Source organism: Mauremys reevesii, linkage group 5, assembly GCF_016161935.1.
Source record: "Mauremys reevesii isolate NIE-2019 linkage group 5, ASM1616193v1, whole genome shotgun sequence".
Lineage (NCBI taxonomy): Eukaryota > Metazoa > Chordata > Testudines > Geoemydidae > Mauremys > Mauremys reevesii.
Genome location: NC_052627.1, coordinates 40333678 through 40349920, shown reverse-complemented (window position 1 = coordinate 40349920; position 16243 = coordinate 40333678).

Here is a 16243-nt window from a genome sequence, read left to right as displayed (position 1 = left end):
AAACTAATCTGCTTCAGGAAGTGACTATAGTATCAATGACAATAGATAAAATTCCAGCGGGGTGTGCTTTACTGTTTAAGTGTAGCAACCCTCAAATTCATTCTTATCCTCAAAATTTTTAAATGAGAGCACAGAATTTAGGCAGGACCCATATTTCAGTCTCTTCTTACTCTGGTGACTCAAGCCTCTGATGTGTTAAGTCTTGTTTGATCCTAAATCAAGCTAAAAATATGTCATGAAAGCAGCACTCCAACTGGCATGCAAGCTTGTTTAAAACACTGGCTGTTGAGTATGTAACAGATTTGTAATAAGCTTCCAAATGCCAGGTGTTAGATTTTCACTGCCACATAAAGAGTTGACTAATTTCAAGCAGAAGGCCTGATTGAAAAATGGCAAAAATGATCTCATAACAGGGGCTAATGAATGTCTGAGACACATGCTGTTGTAATGCTGTTACCAATTTGGGCATCATGCTGTGTGGCCCTGATGGATTGCAACTCAGCTACTGTACATATGGGGAAGCATGGGACTGGAAGGCAACATTTATAGTGGAAGGCCTAGCCCAGTCAGAGGTACAGCTAAATCCTGAATGCGTCAAAGTACATCAGAACTAAAGCTTCATGCACATAGAAAAAAAGTCAAGCTGAAATTTGAACAAAAAGGGAGAGGATTACAATTATTGGCAAATCCAGTGGGAACGAGTGAGTCTCATGATTTCCTGCTTTATTTTCTCACTTTTACCATGAAGTTGAAAGGAGGTGTCCTAAAAGGTCAGTCACGTGGCAAACTAAAACACTTCTACAAATCAAGAAGTTAGCTTGGGACTTGGAGTCTTTTGGTGTGTGTGTGGGGGGGGCATATTTTGCCTGCCGCAGCTGCTTCTGAAGCAGACTGCGCTGTTCTCTTAGTGGGTTCCAGAATGAAGACAATATTTTTGAGGGCTAGTCCTGCCCCTCAAACTGAGTGTGCCAGCAGAACTCTGATCTGCCGAATCAAATCCTGATGTAGGAGGTAATGGCCATAGTTCTACTCTGACCATCTAGTACCACATCCCTTCAGAGGCCGAGGCTTTAGGGTGGCAATGGAGAGTGACATTGGGTAGAAGTATTCCAGAATGGAGATAAGGTCTCCCTGATTGACAGCTGAGGAATGCACATGGGAGGTTCAGTGCCAGCATGTACTACCTTCCACTGGCCAGTACAGTTTCAAACTTAATTTCTATGGTTTGAATAGGTGATTCACTCTCCATCTTAAATGAGGCCACGATTTCATTTCTTTGAACCAGATAAAATTGGATCTGTTAAAGAATCCCATGTTATTTAAATGAATACCTTAGAAATAGTCTGAGTTTTTAAATAAAAAAATAACCAAAGAGAACAAATCAGTCAGTTATATGAAGTGGCATGACTCCTCGGGCTACCTGAGATGAATACTTAATGTTAATCAATAAGTCTGGCTAAATAAATCTTGTTCTATCTCTTAATGCCGAAAAGCTATTCAATGAGGCTCAGTGGTCATTTTCTATATCACCGAAGAAAACTGGGTATTTCACATTACCCAGTAAACCTCAGTCGAGGACACTGCTAGAGGGCAATGACTCTGGCCAGAGGAGGGGAATGTGTCAAGACTGTCCACCTCTGCTTTACAATTATTAAAACGAGGAGTCCAGTGGCATCTTAAAGACTAAGCTTTTTTCAGATGCAAGCTTATGTCCAATATCTGTTATTCTTTAAGGTGCCACCGGACTCCCTGTTTTTGTGAATACAGACTAACACAGCTACCTCTGATACAATTATTATAGAGCCTTTGAAAGCAGACAGTTTGAACAGCAAGGGAATACAGATTGCTTGGAGGGAGCAGAAAACAGATAATTTGTTAACATAAGAATGGCCATTCTGCATCATACCAATGGTCCACCTAGTCCGGTATCCTACTTTCTGATAGTGGCCAATGCCAGATGCATCACAGAAATTCTCCAGTTCTTTCCAACCTTTAAACATGGGAACAGGAATTATTGCTACAGTAGCTTCTTCTGTTCACCTTCATTGACCTTTTCCAATCAGTAGATCGCTTTGCTTGGCTAAGTTCTGTATTTGTTCTGCTTCAGGCAAAACCATCATCAACCTAGTTCTAGAGTTTATTTTAGCAACAGATCATCTGGGATATTTTGAGTCCGGAATGAATGTTTTTAGTAAGTGATACTTTTTGGATTGTCAGGTAGGTCATACACAGTGTGTGCCTGATCCTGCAGATACTGCTGATATGAACAGTCCTTACTCACATGAGTGAGTCCAGTCAGTCAATAGGAATACCAGCCTAAGTCAGATTTTGCAGAATTGGATTTTCTATCACCGCATGATTTTTAAATTTAATAAATATTCATTAATTTTCAAAACCTCAAAAACAGGGAGGGGGGGTTTGCCATTTGCCTTTGACTGTGCAGATTATATTAGACACTGATTATTAAAATATTAACTGAAGTTTAACAAGTTTATATTAAATGTCTTTTGGTGGCATGAGTGTTATGGTCCAGCTATTCCCAATCCTGCCTCCGCACAAAGGGTTAGAGTAGAGTAGATGACCTCTTGAGGTATCTTCCAACCCTACATTTCTAAGATTAAATAGTTTTATATGAATTCTTCGAGTAACTGATTTACTACCCTGGCTCTCTCTGTAACTTAGTGATGTGCAAAACTGCTTCAATTCCATATTCTTGAGTTTCAGCACCTCCACCAAGAGTTACTTCACAGGGATTTGTGACAACTGAGATTCAAGTTCACCCAACTCCAAAAAACATGTAAAACTTGGGAAAAACTGACAAGTTTAGTTGGCTCTTGTGAAACCGCTGAGTTTCATTGTTTCATAAAGAAAACTTTGGTGACAAAACTTGGGCCCCTGGGGGTGAACTTTTAATCAAATCCTGTCTGTCTGTCTCTGGAAGCTAGAGACCAAGTAAATATGGCAAAAGATCCAGTGAGTCTCAGTTGGTTTTGGTTTCAGACTCAAAATTTCAAAGAAAGATGCTTAATTTGACGTTTCATGATAAAAATTTCACACAGCTCTAGTGACATCCAGCATCCAGTTGGTCTTGCACTTTAAGATCGGTAACTTCATGTTCCTGGCAATGGAGGGGGGAAAAAAGTTTTTAAATTTAGGGTTTTCTGTTTAATTTTTTAAAGAGATTACTTTTATATTTCTAAGTAGTGTTCAAGGGATGTAGTTGGGTGAGAGGAAGATGTGGCCTTTTTGTGGGGGGAAGTAATTTACTAGACAAATCAAAAACTAACATCAGTTATGTTACTTTGATTTACTGTTTGAGTATTTGCAGGTATGTGATCTTTTCCTTGACTGCTCAAATTCATAGCTCCTTCCCACAGCTAAGTTCAGACCAAAAAACTCACAAAAAAGGACTGATTAAACCAAGCAGAAAGAGATCATTAATGACCATGTTCTACTGTGGATTCCACATGCACAGGACCTGCAATTCCGTAACACTGAGCAAAACTGAGGTAGAGGGGTTCTGATATTGCTGACGATATTTCTCTTCGGTTATGTCAAAGCATCCCTGGGGTACTGTCTCCTCTAGCAATCGGACCATACTGTAGTGATGGCTGACAATCAGTACTCCAAGAGCCTATTGTCTTTCCGCCTCCTCCAGCATAGAATGAGTTAAAAATGCAAAATGATTATGTAGGGAAAACGAGAGAGTCACCCTTGCAGCAAGTCTTAAGCATGAAGGCACCGATTATAAACACCTATGCCTGTATAATTTTAGCCAAATTAACCTCCTCTTCCCCTACCCTTATTGGTGAACAAATGTAATAAAACCAAAGAGAAGTCACACAGTGGCTGTATCTGAAAATCTGAATATATTACAGAGAGTGATAAAGTCATTGATCTTTTCCTATGCTTAGTAGTTGCCAAAGACACCATCCACCTTTTCCTCACTTCCGCTCCAAAAACAAAACAAAACAAAAAAACCTCCCCCTTCTGCCTAGCTAACAAATATCAGAACACCCACCTGTGTTTGTGCCACTACCATTTCATCTACAATTTACACAACATAATAGGTGCTTTACTTTGGATGAATTGATAAGCAAATCCAGCAGAAAGAGTAACCACAGCACTGGTGGGGAAAAAACCATGTTGCTTATTACTGCTCTCATATCTAGTCTCATCATTCATGTGTTTCTGATGTTCCTCTTTCACTCTAGCCCTGATAGAACAGTACTTATTCAACTGCACACACTTTTGTGGGATCTCTTTTTTTTGGTGGTTTGAGTAATAATTCCTGCCCTCAAGGTGTTTGTTTGAGGCAATTGTAGAAATTTCTAACTCAGGCTCATGTATATTTCACTTACAGCTTCATCACAGGGTCCGTTTCAGTTTTTCCTTGTTTAAAACAGAAGGTCCAGGCAGGAGTCTCAAGATATGCATGTTTTATTCTGAATACATCCTGTGTGAAACATGATCAGCCCATGAAAGGCACCAGACCACTCCTGTTTCTTTAGTCATTCTTAGCACAAAACTGAAATACGTTTTCAAGTCAACAAAAGGGAACACTGTACATTTACACAAGTCTCTTCCTCAGGCTGTTGGGAAAAGACATGCAACCAGCTAATGAGCTAATTACAGTAAACATAAAGGAGGGAGATCAAAGAGCAGCAGCTTTAGACAGAAGGCCAGCTGGACACCAGAAGGAAATGCAAAGGGTTTTGCCAGCACTGATGTAGAAGGATATATCAAAAGCAAACATTTGCATGTATACTATACCATACAAGACTATGAGCTAATGGTGAAGCTGGTTTATCCAAATATGATTTGCTAACTTGCATAGTATTACCATAATCTGATTCTTGACACAGTAGAAGTACTGGGCCAGATTGTGACCTCAGTTGCATTACTTTCAGTCCAGTCACTCTGCGGTCTTAAATGAAGTTATTTACAGTGAAAAGCTGGAGAGAGAGAGAAATAACTCCACTGAGACAATGGAGTTACTCCTCCAGCAATTTATGTTCATTACAGTAAGCAGAAATAATCATTTCACGACAAGAGCTTTTCTCTGGCCCTTCATCCCTCACATTTTATTTTAGCCATCTAGTAGTAAATTACAAAGGCAAAATTAGAGAAGTGCATGCGAGAACCTTGTGAATGTCAGTTATGAGGAGCCTAGGCTAATTCTTGGGGATGGAAGGGGAACAACTTTAATTCACAAAGGTGTTGTGGTTTCAGTCTGCTGACCTGTGAATCCGATATTTGGTTTGGGTTATGAACTGCGTAGTTGGAGAAAACTGACGAGTACAACGGCTGTATAATATAACACATACCGGTGCTCCCAAGGCACTGCATATAATTGTTTAAACCTTTCAAAGATCTCTCTCCTGCCTTTAATACCATACATTCATAGTCTTTTTATTTGGGCTATATTTAAGTAACAATGTTTTGAGTTTGCTCTGCTCCATCTGATGCCATAATCCATTATAGATCCCAGACAATAGCTTTACTTTCCAGAATAACTAGCAAGTGACAAGACAAAAAAAACCAAACCACCCAGAGAAAAGTATATTGGAAGAATGTCCCAATCATAGCAAATACAGGTTCACCACAGACAGGCGTTTACAAGATCACTGTATTAAATACGAATTTAGAGCGAAAGTGGTGGTTTTTATGACGACAAACTCCTTTTTTGACAGCTCTGCAGGTTCATCCCACTCATGTTTTTATAAGCAACTAACATGGCTTTATGGGCCTAGGGTAACATTTTCAAAAGCACCTAAGTGACTGGGGGGCGAAAGTCCCCTTGTCAAAAAGTGATTTATACACAATTGAAAAAATATTAAATTTAGGCTCCTAGAGACCAGCTAATTAATGGCATTTAAGCATCTAAAGATACAGATAAGCACCTGGTGTTAATTTCAAAAGCAACAAGGTGCCTATCAGCATCTTTAGATGGCTTCATACATTTAAAAACCTGGTCTCAAGTGCATAAGTGACTTTTTAAATTGTCTTGCAATAGTCCCTAATAAAGTGTCAGCATTTGCTCACATTTACCACAGTAGAATTCAAGATGCCACCATGTTTCCTAGTGAGTATGGACAACTTTACATTATCTGTTTTAAATGTAATCTCTGATATTACAGTGTGGTATAGTAAATATTGACCCTTTATATCACGACCAGCATTACTCTTAAACCCTATGGCCTAATTCAATCCTTGGAGAGAATTTAAACTTGAATTTACAACATGTAGCTGGAAATCTCCAATGAGAGAAATTTTAAGATTAGAGTTTCCATTTGTCCTTAATTACTGACAACATAAACATTAAGGGAAGCCTATATTGCTGATATCACTAAATTGTAAAAAGAAAAATCAGGAAGTAAACGTAAAGTATGAGTGAACTGTGAACCTTTCTAGTAGCATTTCCTTCAACTGGGGTGGAGGGGAGGGGGAAAACAGCATAGATAGCATAATGTGAAGTGGTCATAATCAGAGGATGAGAGAAAAAAGAGAAAATGAAAAAAAAGATTAACTGGGGGGGACAAAAATGAGATGGACATATTAGAAGTCCTGAAAATTTGATGCACTGGTAGATATTGATGTTAATCTCCACAACTTCAATTTGTGTGAATGGAATGTGAAAATTCTAGCTGAGACTCAAAATGAAAAAAAAGACAGATATATGCAGGGCCAGGTATGATACTTTCTCACGCTTAACCACACCTCCATTGAAGTGAGTGGGGCTATTTGTACAATAAGGTAGTACTACTCAGTCAGAGTACAGATATCACAATTTGGTCCATAGAACGTTGGTCATCACAGACTTCATTTTTATATTTGAATATCCAGCGTCATGTTGTCCCAGTTTTAGAATTAATTATCTCAACAGCATCTTAATGTTTTCAGTACCCAAGGAGAAGGGCTGTTGTATCGGGGTTGTTGGTTTTTTAAGAAAAAAAAAGTTACAGAAAATGTCTCAGATTTCCCCAGTGAGCATCAACTAAACAGAGTGTTCCCATTAATATCACAGCTACCTTATTGGGTCTGTTTATGGTAACAGGCACACTTGGCAAGTTAGCATTTGTAAAACCTCTCTTCTGAAAAGGTAATATTTCAAAAACACATTCAACACTCTAAATAGGTTGAAATTTTCCATTGCCAAACATTTTACAAACTTCACAGCATTTTTCAATGTTTGCACTGAGAATTCCACACACTTCACTACTATTTTGTCCATCTCTAGTCACACCCTTGGCCTGCATAACTCCCCACTTGCTTCTTCAAGAGGCAGACTTACCTTTGTTTTAAGCGTGAAAAGGTCAGGCACAATCTTCTCCTTCCCCTCCTGATCCATCCTTCCACTTTCCTCTTTTTCTGATGCAACCAACCCCCCAGAAACAAGCTGCTATCCACCTTCCCAAACAGAAACCCAGGGCATACCTCATCTGCTGATGGCAGTGGGCCTCCTACCATGGCTGCTGGTCACCCATGCCACCACCTGCTGCTTCTGCTGATCTGTAGAAGTTGCAAGAAAAAAATTTGGGTCTGCTGTTGTCATCTCATCTTTCTTTCCCTTCCCCGCCGTCCCCTTCCCTGCTGCTTCCCTCTAAGTTTCTCCTTGGTGGTTCTTCCTTGTAAGCAACTTTCCGTAAGTTAACCCCAGCGATCCTCTTTCTTTTTTGCTCTTCACTCCTTGATCATCATTCCAGTCTGTCTTTTTTTCCCCACAGTTTTTATTTAGTTAATTTTTTATATTCTTCATCACCTTTGATGCTCACTCTGCTTCTTATTTCCTTGTTTTCTCTGATTTTGTGGTATTTCTTAATTGCTCAGATGTACATTTTAACTATTTACTTTCCTTTTGGGGGCATCTACCTTGCAATGTCACATGCGTGGGCAGCTCTCTGCACACATCTGAAGCCCCACTGATTTCCATGGGACAGGAAATCTGTAGGCAGTCCTATTTAGTTAGTTATCTGGTGATTGATTGTGTGGGTTTATTTATTTATTTTGCTATTTTACTATAAAAGAGCCATCCAATGACTTCGGCACATATCCTCAAACCAACCCATCGATTACTCATATCAAATCAAATAAACCTTCAGCAACAAATATAATAAAAGTTAATTAACCATCCCACATAACCCCCACACCATTGGTCCCCCTGCATAGATCAGACTGCAAGACCAGGGTTTTTCAACCTTTACACCAATGTGTAGCCATCTGGAGGATCATGTCATGGTGTGAGGCATATTATAAAGAAAGTAGGCCCATCATTTAGTCTCCCCTGTATTCCCATTTTTTCAATAAAAAGCAGTGAAACACAGAACTATTGTAACTAACTCCACCGCAGGGAGTCACTGTGAGTACTGTGGTACAGTCCCCTAGATGTCTAATAGCATTTTGGGTGTACCACATGCCCAAAGGCAAGTGCTGTAGGCTCCCCAAAGGCTAGGGCCTTTGGGCAGTTGGGAGATTGGGCAGTAGCCATTGGTGGATCCACATAAATACTTAAAGTCAGATGAATAACAAAGGGTTGCTTTACTGGGGCTGTCATAAATGAACAATGCAATTACCCTAGGCGGGATTGCTTTAAGTTACAAAAAAACCCCGCCATCACCCAATTCCATCCCACACAGAGCTACAAAGATGGGAATTCTTCTCACTCTAGGCCACCCCAATATAAGGGCAACCATGCACTGGCCTGTAGATCCCACAGCCTGAATCCTGTCCTTCAGCCTCATTCAGGCCCATCCATAAAGCCACCCCATTTGCACGCCCCTCCTGGCTACTCACCAGCTATCCACCAGCTGCCACCAGCCCCTTTGCCAGTGAGTGACTTCTTGATAGCCTGGTTCCCAGCCCTTCAGTCCCAGCTCATAAGTTGCTTGGGCTCCTCTCCACAGCCAACAAGAAGGATTCTGCCTCCTGTTCCTGCTCTCTCCTGAACCAAGTCCCCATGACCTCAAACCATACTTCCCTTTCCTGGCCTGGAAGTTGCTCCAGGAGTTAACACCAATACCCAGTTAGGAACATCAGGTTTATTGCCGTATTAAGGGCCAAGTCATGCACCACTGAGTCAATGGCAAAACTCCAGCTGATTTCAATGGTGAGGGTAGAAGAGTAAACTAACAAGCCTGAGCTAAATAGTCCCTATCTGCAGAGAAAATCCATGACTGAATGCCCCTGGTAAGTTATTCCTCCAACATCTGGGGATCATCAATACACCTTGAAAAATGGCTCATCTTCTGGTACTTTCAAGCTAACGCAACACAGTACTAAATAAGATGGTTCAGAGTACAGTTGTGTAGCACTGACTCAACAGGACAGTTTGGTAGCTCAGTCAAATTGTCTACAATTCAGACTATCAATGTTATAGAATGTCTATAACACCATAGGTGTGCTTGGTGCTTTGCAGATAATGAACAATGACAGGTTCCTGCCTGGAGTAGCTAACAGTATGTATATACTTATTGTACCTCATAATTTATGCTGTCTTGGCTCTGCTATGTTTCCTTAGCTTGTGTTTCTAGTAACCCTTTTTAACTGCTTATAGGAGGGAAACTTGTATTATCAACAATCCTTTTTATCTTCTAAAAAAAAGGTTAGTCACTAGGATCTGAGTCCTCCCATGATCTCCACAGAGATTCAGATGTCTGCCTGCATAGTGCTCATTGCAGGACTGGTATAGAAATTACACACACGGTGGCAAAGTTTGTCAATAAAGAAAGAGGGGATGAGAATGGGGGCCGGGGAATACATCAGTGACAGCTCTGAGACTGATGTGTGATGGATGCATTTTGCTAGTGTTTGGATTTTAAATAAATTTAAAGTTTTGAGACCCTGTCCAGAATGTGGGTTGGGGTGGATCATAGAAATCATAGCAATACAGGGCTGGAAGGGACCTTGAGAAGTAATCAGGTCCAGCCTCTGTGCTGAGGCAGGACCCAGTAAACCTAGACCATCCCTGACAGGTGTTTATCCAACCCATTTTCAAAGACCTCCAGTGATGTGGATTCCTCAACCTCCCTTGGGAGCTTATTTCAGAGCTAAACTACTCATACAGTTAGAAAACTTTTCCTATTAGTCTCCCGTGCTGCAGATTAAGTCAATTACTTCTTATCCTACCATCAGTAGACATGAAGAACAATTGATCACCCCCCTCTTTATAACAGCCTTTATCATATTTGAAGAGTAAATGTGCCCAGTTTTTTTTAAACTTTACTCATAGGTCAGGTTTTCTAAACCTTTTATCATTTTTGTTGCTTTCTGCTGGACTCTATCCAATTTATCAGTATCTTTCCTAAAATGTGGCACCCAGAATTGGACACAGTACTCCAGCTGAGACCTCACCAGTGCCAAATAGAGCAGGACAATTACCTCCCATGTTTTGCATCCAACACTCCTGTTAATATACCTCAGAATGATATTAGCCTTTTTTGCAACTCCATCATAATGTTGACTCACATCCAATTTGTGATCCACTAGACCTGCCAGCAGTTCTACCATCTAGCCAGCTATTCCTCATTTTGTAGCTTTGCATCTTATTTTTCCTTTCTAAGTGTAGTACTTTGCACTTGTCTTTACTGAATTTCGTCCTGTTGATTTCAGACCAATTCTTTGATTTGTCAAGGTCGTTTTCTAATTCTAATCCGAATCCTGTCTGCCAAAGTGCTTGCAACTCCTTCCAGTTTGGTGTCATCCACAGATCCATACTGGCTATTCCTTATAAACCTATTATCCTTTAGATGCTTACAAATTTGTTCCAGTACCTTCAGGTATCGAAGTTAGGCTGACTAGTCTATAATTCCCTTGGTCCTCTTCGTTCTCCTTTATAAAAAGTTCAACAATGGAAAGAAGTGAATTCTGAGGAGGGTTTTGATGGAGAAGAGTGATGTGCATGGTATACATGGTCAGAGCTCAGGAACTAACAAGAGAAAAGACATGGATCTGCTTGAGGGAGGAAGAGACCAAGAGAGTGACAAGGACCACTGAGCTAGCAGAGAGCTGTATGAGGACAATTTCCTGAGAACAAGGTATCTGAATTCTTCTCATGTATTTGCATATTATACATTTTAAAGAGGTTCTATCTGTCACACCCATGGTAATAGAAACAAGATTTCCTTTCACTCGTGTTCCCTGTTGCTTTTCTACTTTATGAGAATTGCTCTAACTCTGGAAACAAACAAAAAATGGTTTGTTTGGGGAAACTGTGAAGAGAATGGGTTTTGTAAGGGTGAGTCATCAGCCAACTCACTCATATTTTGTATTTGGCACTAAAACAAGAGCCATCATCAGACTTGAAAAGACTTTGTGGTGTGTCACGGACAAGTGCTTGGTCATTGAAAAGACACGCAATTTTCCTTGACTAGGAACATACAAAGGAAAAAAAAAAAAGAGAAAGAAAACCATCTCAGCTCCTGGGGGCTCTTCAGATCCAAGAACCCAATGTCCTAAAGTTTCCTTTATGCCCCACAAAGACACTATTTGATTCATGCCATCATCTCCTCTATTTCTCTTTCCTCCACACTCTTGCATAATTCTCTACTTTAATATCACATTCCAGACAACACCTCATTCATTCACTATTTGCATTCATTTTTGAAAGAATGCATGAAAGATACTGGAATAACCGAGCCGATGATTTTCAGCACTCTTTAGCGGAATGATCCTTAAATTACCAGGAATAGCTGCAGACACTGCAGAATCTGACGTGTGTCAACACTACTAAGTACATCCTGCTTTCAAATCAAAATTCTTAGCCTCCTGGCACAGTTAATTTTGAAATTCTGACTTCAGTTAGGTCCAGTGAGTTATCTGGAAATCTAGCTGGGGAGTGGTGGAGGGGAAAACCACATGAGAATGGCTTGATACCATCCCTAAATTATCAGGGCTGTTTTACAGTTTATGTAAAGATTGAAGTGTTCCTCATGGAAAAGGAGAGTCAGGAGTTGGTTGTAATTAAGACAATTCTTTATTGATGCTGACTGCAAACAAACCCCTGAGGTTCTCCCTGCCTCTCTAGCACCAAAAAAATTAAGCACAGCTTGTGTTGCCAAGTGCTGCCACACAGTGTCTCACTAAGATCCAGCCATAACTAGCAGTCATGTAATGGGTTGTTGATTACACTTCATGGATCAGACCACCTATAATATCTCCTTATATAAAGAGTAGGACTACGCTGCTTCTCCCTGGGCAGGGGAAAAATAAGCTGGCTTTTATATTAAAGACACATTGAACTTTAAATGGTCTCTACCATTTAAAAAAGATTTTAAACACTCTGAATATCAAATTGACTCCCTTCTAATACCTTCAATAACAAGGTACATCTCAAAGTTTAGTGGCAGGAACCCTTATGATTTGATGAGAATTTCTTTTCCATAAGATGTGTGCCTGAAGGCAGTATTTTTTACTACTATGAGCAGAGAATTTGAATTTAATATAGTTCCTGGCATAAAGCTTAAGGATGGCTTTAGAAAGAGATTTTCAGACTTACTCTAGCCCTTCTTTCCACCCCCTCTTCTCATCCCCACAGTCTTCAGTAAAGCCTTTGTGTCCATTTTGCTCCAAGAAACCTGTTCCTAATCTCCATTTGAACATTACAGCAAAACAGCCATCTGATGTGCAAAAGGCAGTTGGTCCCCGATGATTATAAAGAAACAAATCACAAAGTAACAGAGTTAAACCCTCTGTGTATTTAAGCAATAATGCAGCTGTTCCTGTTGTTCTTCGGTGGAACTTGTGAGCTTGGGTCAGCATCTCATTAACGGTGGCCATTAAAGTCAGGACGAGCTACGTTTATTTATAAAAGGTCCATAAATGATATCCTGGCTGTTCTTGCCATTGCTGCAAAACAACAGCATGGGCACGCATGGGAAAAACAACGCCCAGATGAAAAGGGAGCTTAATGCTTCACCAAGTAGAAAGGAGAAGACTCTTTAAGGATCTTTATTCCTGACATTAACCTGGTATAACACACTCACTCTTCATCAAGAGCTTCCGTATATTCATTACATGCACCGTGAAGTGTGATGCTGATATTGGTTAGAATTGATTTACCCCTGAAAGCTCAGCTCCATTTCCAGCATCTGGTTTACTGTGATGACCTGCTCCCCGACCCTGTCCCCCATTTTCTACCCACTTTGTTGGTTAAGTTGAGCAAAGCACAAGAAGGACAAATGATTAGTTTTCAGTCTCACACAGTGACTGTGGAGGATAGTGGTCACCAATAAAGAGTCAGCATTTTCCAACTGTCACAACATGCTGATATCTGCGGTACCACAGCAATTTTCTGTTCAACACCGATAGAACAGCTAACTATAATGGGAGTTCTGTGTGGGTAAGGACTGCAAGATTTGCCTTTAATTGGGCTTGCCTGACCTAAATTGAGTGCAGTCAAATGGTACAGTTGCTATCCATCTCAGTTATAATGGAGGTATACTTGCTGGCAGGACTTTAAATTGTCCTGAAATATTTAAGGGCTAGGAAGATATCGTCAGATCATGAGACTCCATCATATGTGACAATATCATGGTGCAAGGTAGTGATGGTTGTTCTGCAATATCATGAAGCAACACATTGCCTTGAGGACAAAGTATAAGAATCACAATCCGTGTGTTTGGCTCTTATAGTTTTGTCAATTCACCTCAGTCTATAAGTGCAAGGCCCTTAGTATTCCATTCCTACGCTTCTATTAAGCCTAGTTATGGTAGTAACATCAGAATAGATGGGCCTTCTCTGACCTGGCCTAGTTCAGGGATTTCCAATCTTCTCCTCCCCTCACCCTTTTTTACCATCTGAAAGAACAGAGCTTCAGCCTCAGAAACGAGGAAAATAAATAACTACATGAAGGATGAAATATGTATGTCTTTCTAAAAATGACTAAAATTTTAACCTGGAGCAATCAAGGGTATATGAAATTACATTATGATTTCATCTCTCATAATAAGGCTATATGTCTTGTTACCAAAATTTTGTCCATTTGCACCACTGAAATCCTACTGCATCTGACACAAATATTTATTTCCCTATTGAAAGAATCGTGGTCTAGCATCCAGTCTCAAGGGACCTGAACTGTAGGATCAATAGGTTTTGAAGAAGAAGGGAGGGGGAAAAAAAGAGAGAGGGCAGTGTTGTAAGAGTATCTGTTTTATAACAGTCATGGCTGTCACAATAAACATGATTAATTTGCTCTTTGTCACCAAGAAGCCTTTTAATTCTTAGATAGTGGCAAAGATGAATTGTGAGCAGGCTTCATCCCTCTATAAAGCTTTGAATTTAAGGAATGCAAATCTCATGGTGAAAGAAGGTTGGCTGAATTAAGTGCGAGTTGCAATTTGACCGATATTGCTTTTCATAATAACTACTCTTAAAGTGTCAGTCATATTTCTCCCTTTGCATTAGAGTCATATTTCTTTCAATGGATAAAGGAAAAACTAGGCCTGCTCTTTTCCTTTCTCAAATGTACTTTAGTGAGTTAACATTGAATAATTAGCATAAATCATTTCCCTTTTGCTGTAGTTTATACAAAATATATATTTTAGTAATAATTTGTCTTAAATCTGTTCTCATTCTGTCACCAACAGTCTGGTTTCCATAAATCATTTGGATCTTATTTTTAATTGTATCTTGCAAGTGACTTAAAATCAGATAGATATGCTGTTACAAAATGGATTTCTGTAGAAAATAAACGTAAATTTATTTATTATCCTCCACTGGTTTCCTTTTCTTTTTATCTAGTGTTCTTATTTCCTACTGAAATCGGCACTGATTCAACCTTGTGATACTGTCATTTATTATTTGTTGAGCAATGGGCCTTATTCATCTGGAATTGCTTGTCTGCAAAGACATTTTTGCCCAAGCCTAATTTATTATGACAAATTGACTTGCACACCCAGTTTTGTACCTCTGCCCAGTTTTTATGAGAGACAGATCTAGTTATGCAAAGCTGCAGGTCTATATTTACTTTTTTGGAATATCTGTCCTGCACCAACTATAAACTTTGCACTGGCACATGAAAATCAACTTGCAACCCTTGCTCGCTTATACAGATGCTCAGTAGGCATGAAGATTTGAAGCTTGGCCTACAGTGCCTACCCATATGTCTCTGTAAAGCATGTTGTAATAGCAGTTTGTGACTTAAGGATGTTTTGTAATTATATATATATATTTACACTGGTTGCCGTTAACAATTTGCCAAATTAGATAGTCATGAAAATGACTGTTTTAATGCATTTGTGAATGGAATGGTTATTTATCTAAAACTACAAAAATCAACTGTTGCATCTGTTTGGGGGGGGGGGGGAGGGGCGTGCGGCGGCGACGTTTTGGAATTTGGCCAAACAACTTAAGAGCAGGAAAAAGATCTCTCTGAAGTTTACCACAGTGAGCAAGGATTGCTTCTGTTTAATGTAGTTGAAGACCATGATACAATATCTGCAGTTTCAATTGGATGCACTAGTGTAAAGTGTTAAACACAACTAGCTGCTACTTGGCATTTCTGATCTGATATTAGGATTGTCATTTAGAAGCTATAGTGGGGCTATTCCTTTCATTGTCAGTGAATTAAATTAAATAATAGGATACATGACTTGGTTTTACTTGATGTAACCTTGATTTTAACTGGTTGTAAAGGCTCAAGACATATCAAGAGCATATCTAGATTCAATGCCAGAGCCAAATACCTAGTCCTCAACCTATCCACCCAATTCCTGGTCTCCTATGATTAATGCATTAACAACATTGTTTTGTATGGGAAGATCACGTAGACTTGTCAGAGTCCAAGGAATTTCACCTGAAGTAAAGCACGATAAATAATTCAGCTGATTGCTGGGAACAAGAACTTCAAAACAACATGATGTCATTAAATGATTTCTGGTAGTTCAAAAAAGAACTAGATAAGTCCATGGAGGGTAGGTCCATCAATGGCTATTTGCCAGGATGGACAGGGATGGTGTCCCTAGCCTCTGTTTGCCAGAAGCTGGGAATGGGCGATAGGAGATGAATCACTTAATGATGACCCGTTCTATTCATTTCCTCTGGGGCACCTGGCATTGGCGGCCTTCGGAATACAGGATATAGGGCTAGATGGACCTTTGATCTATCCCAGTATGGCTCTTCTTATGTACTTATGTTCTTACTGTTAGTCTTGGCTGCCAATCAACACAGTGTTTATGGTTATTTCGATTGCATTGTCTTCAAATAATTTTTAATTATCTGAATTGAAGGAAAATGTTTCTTCTTAAAA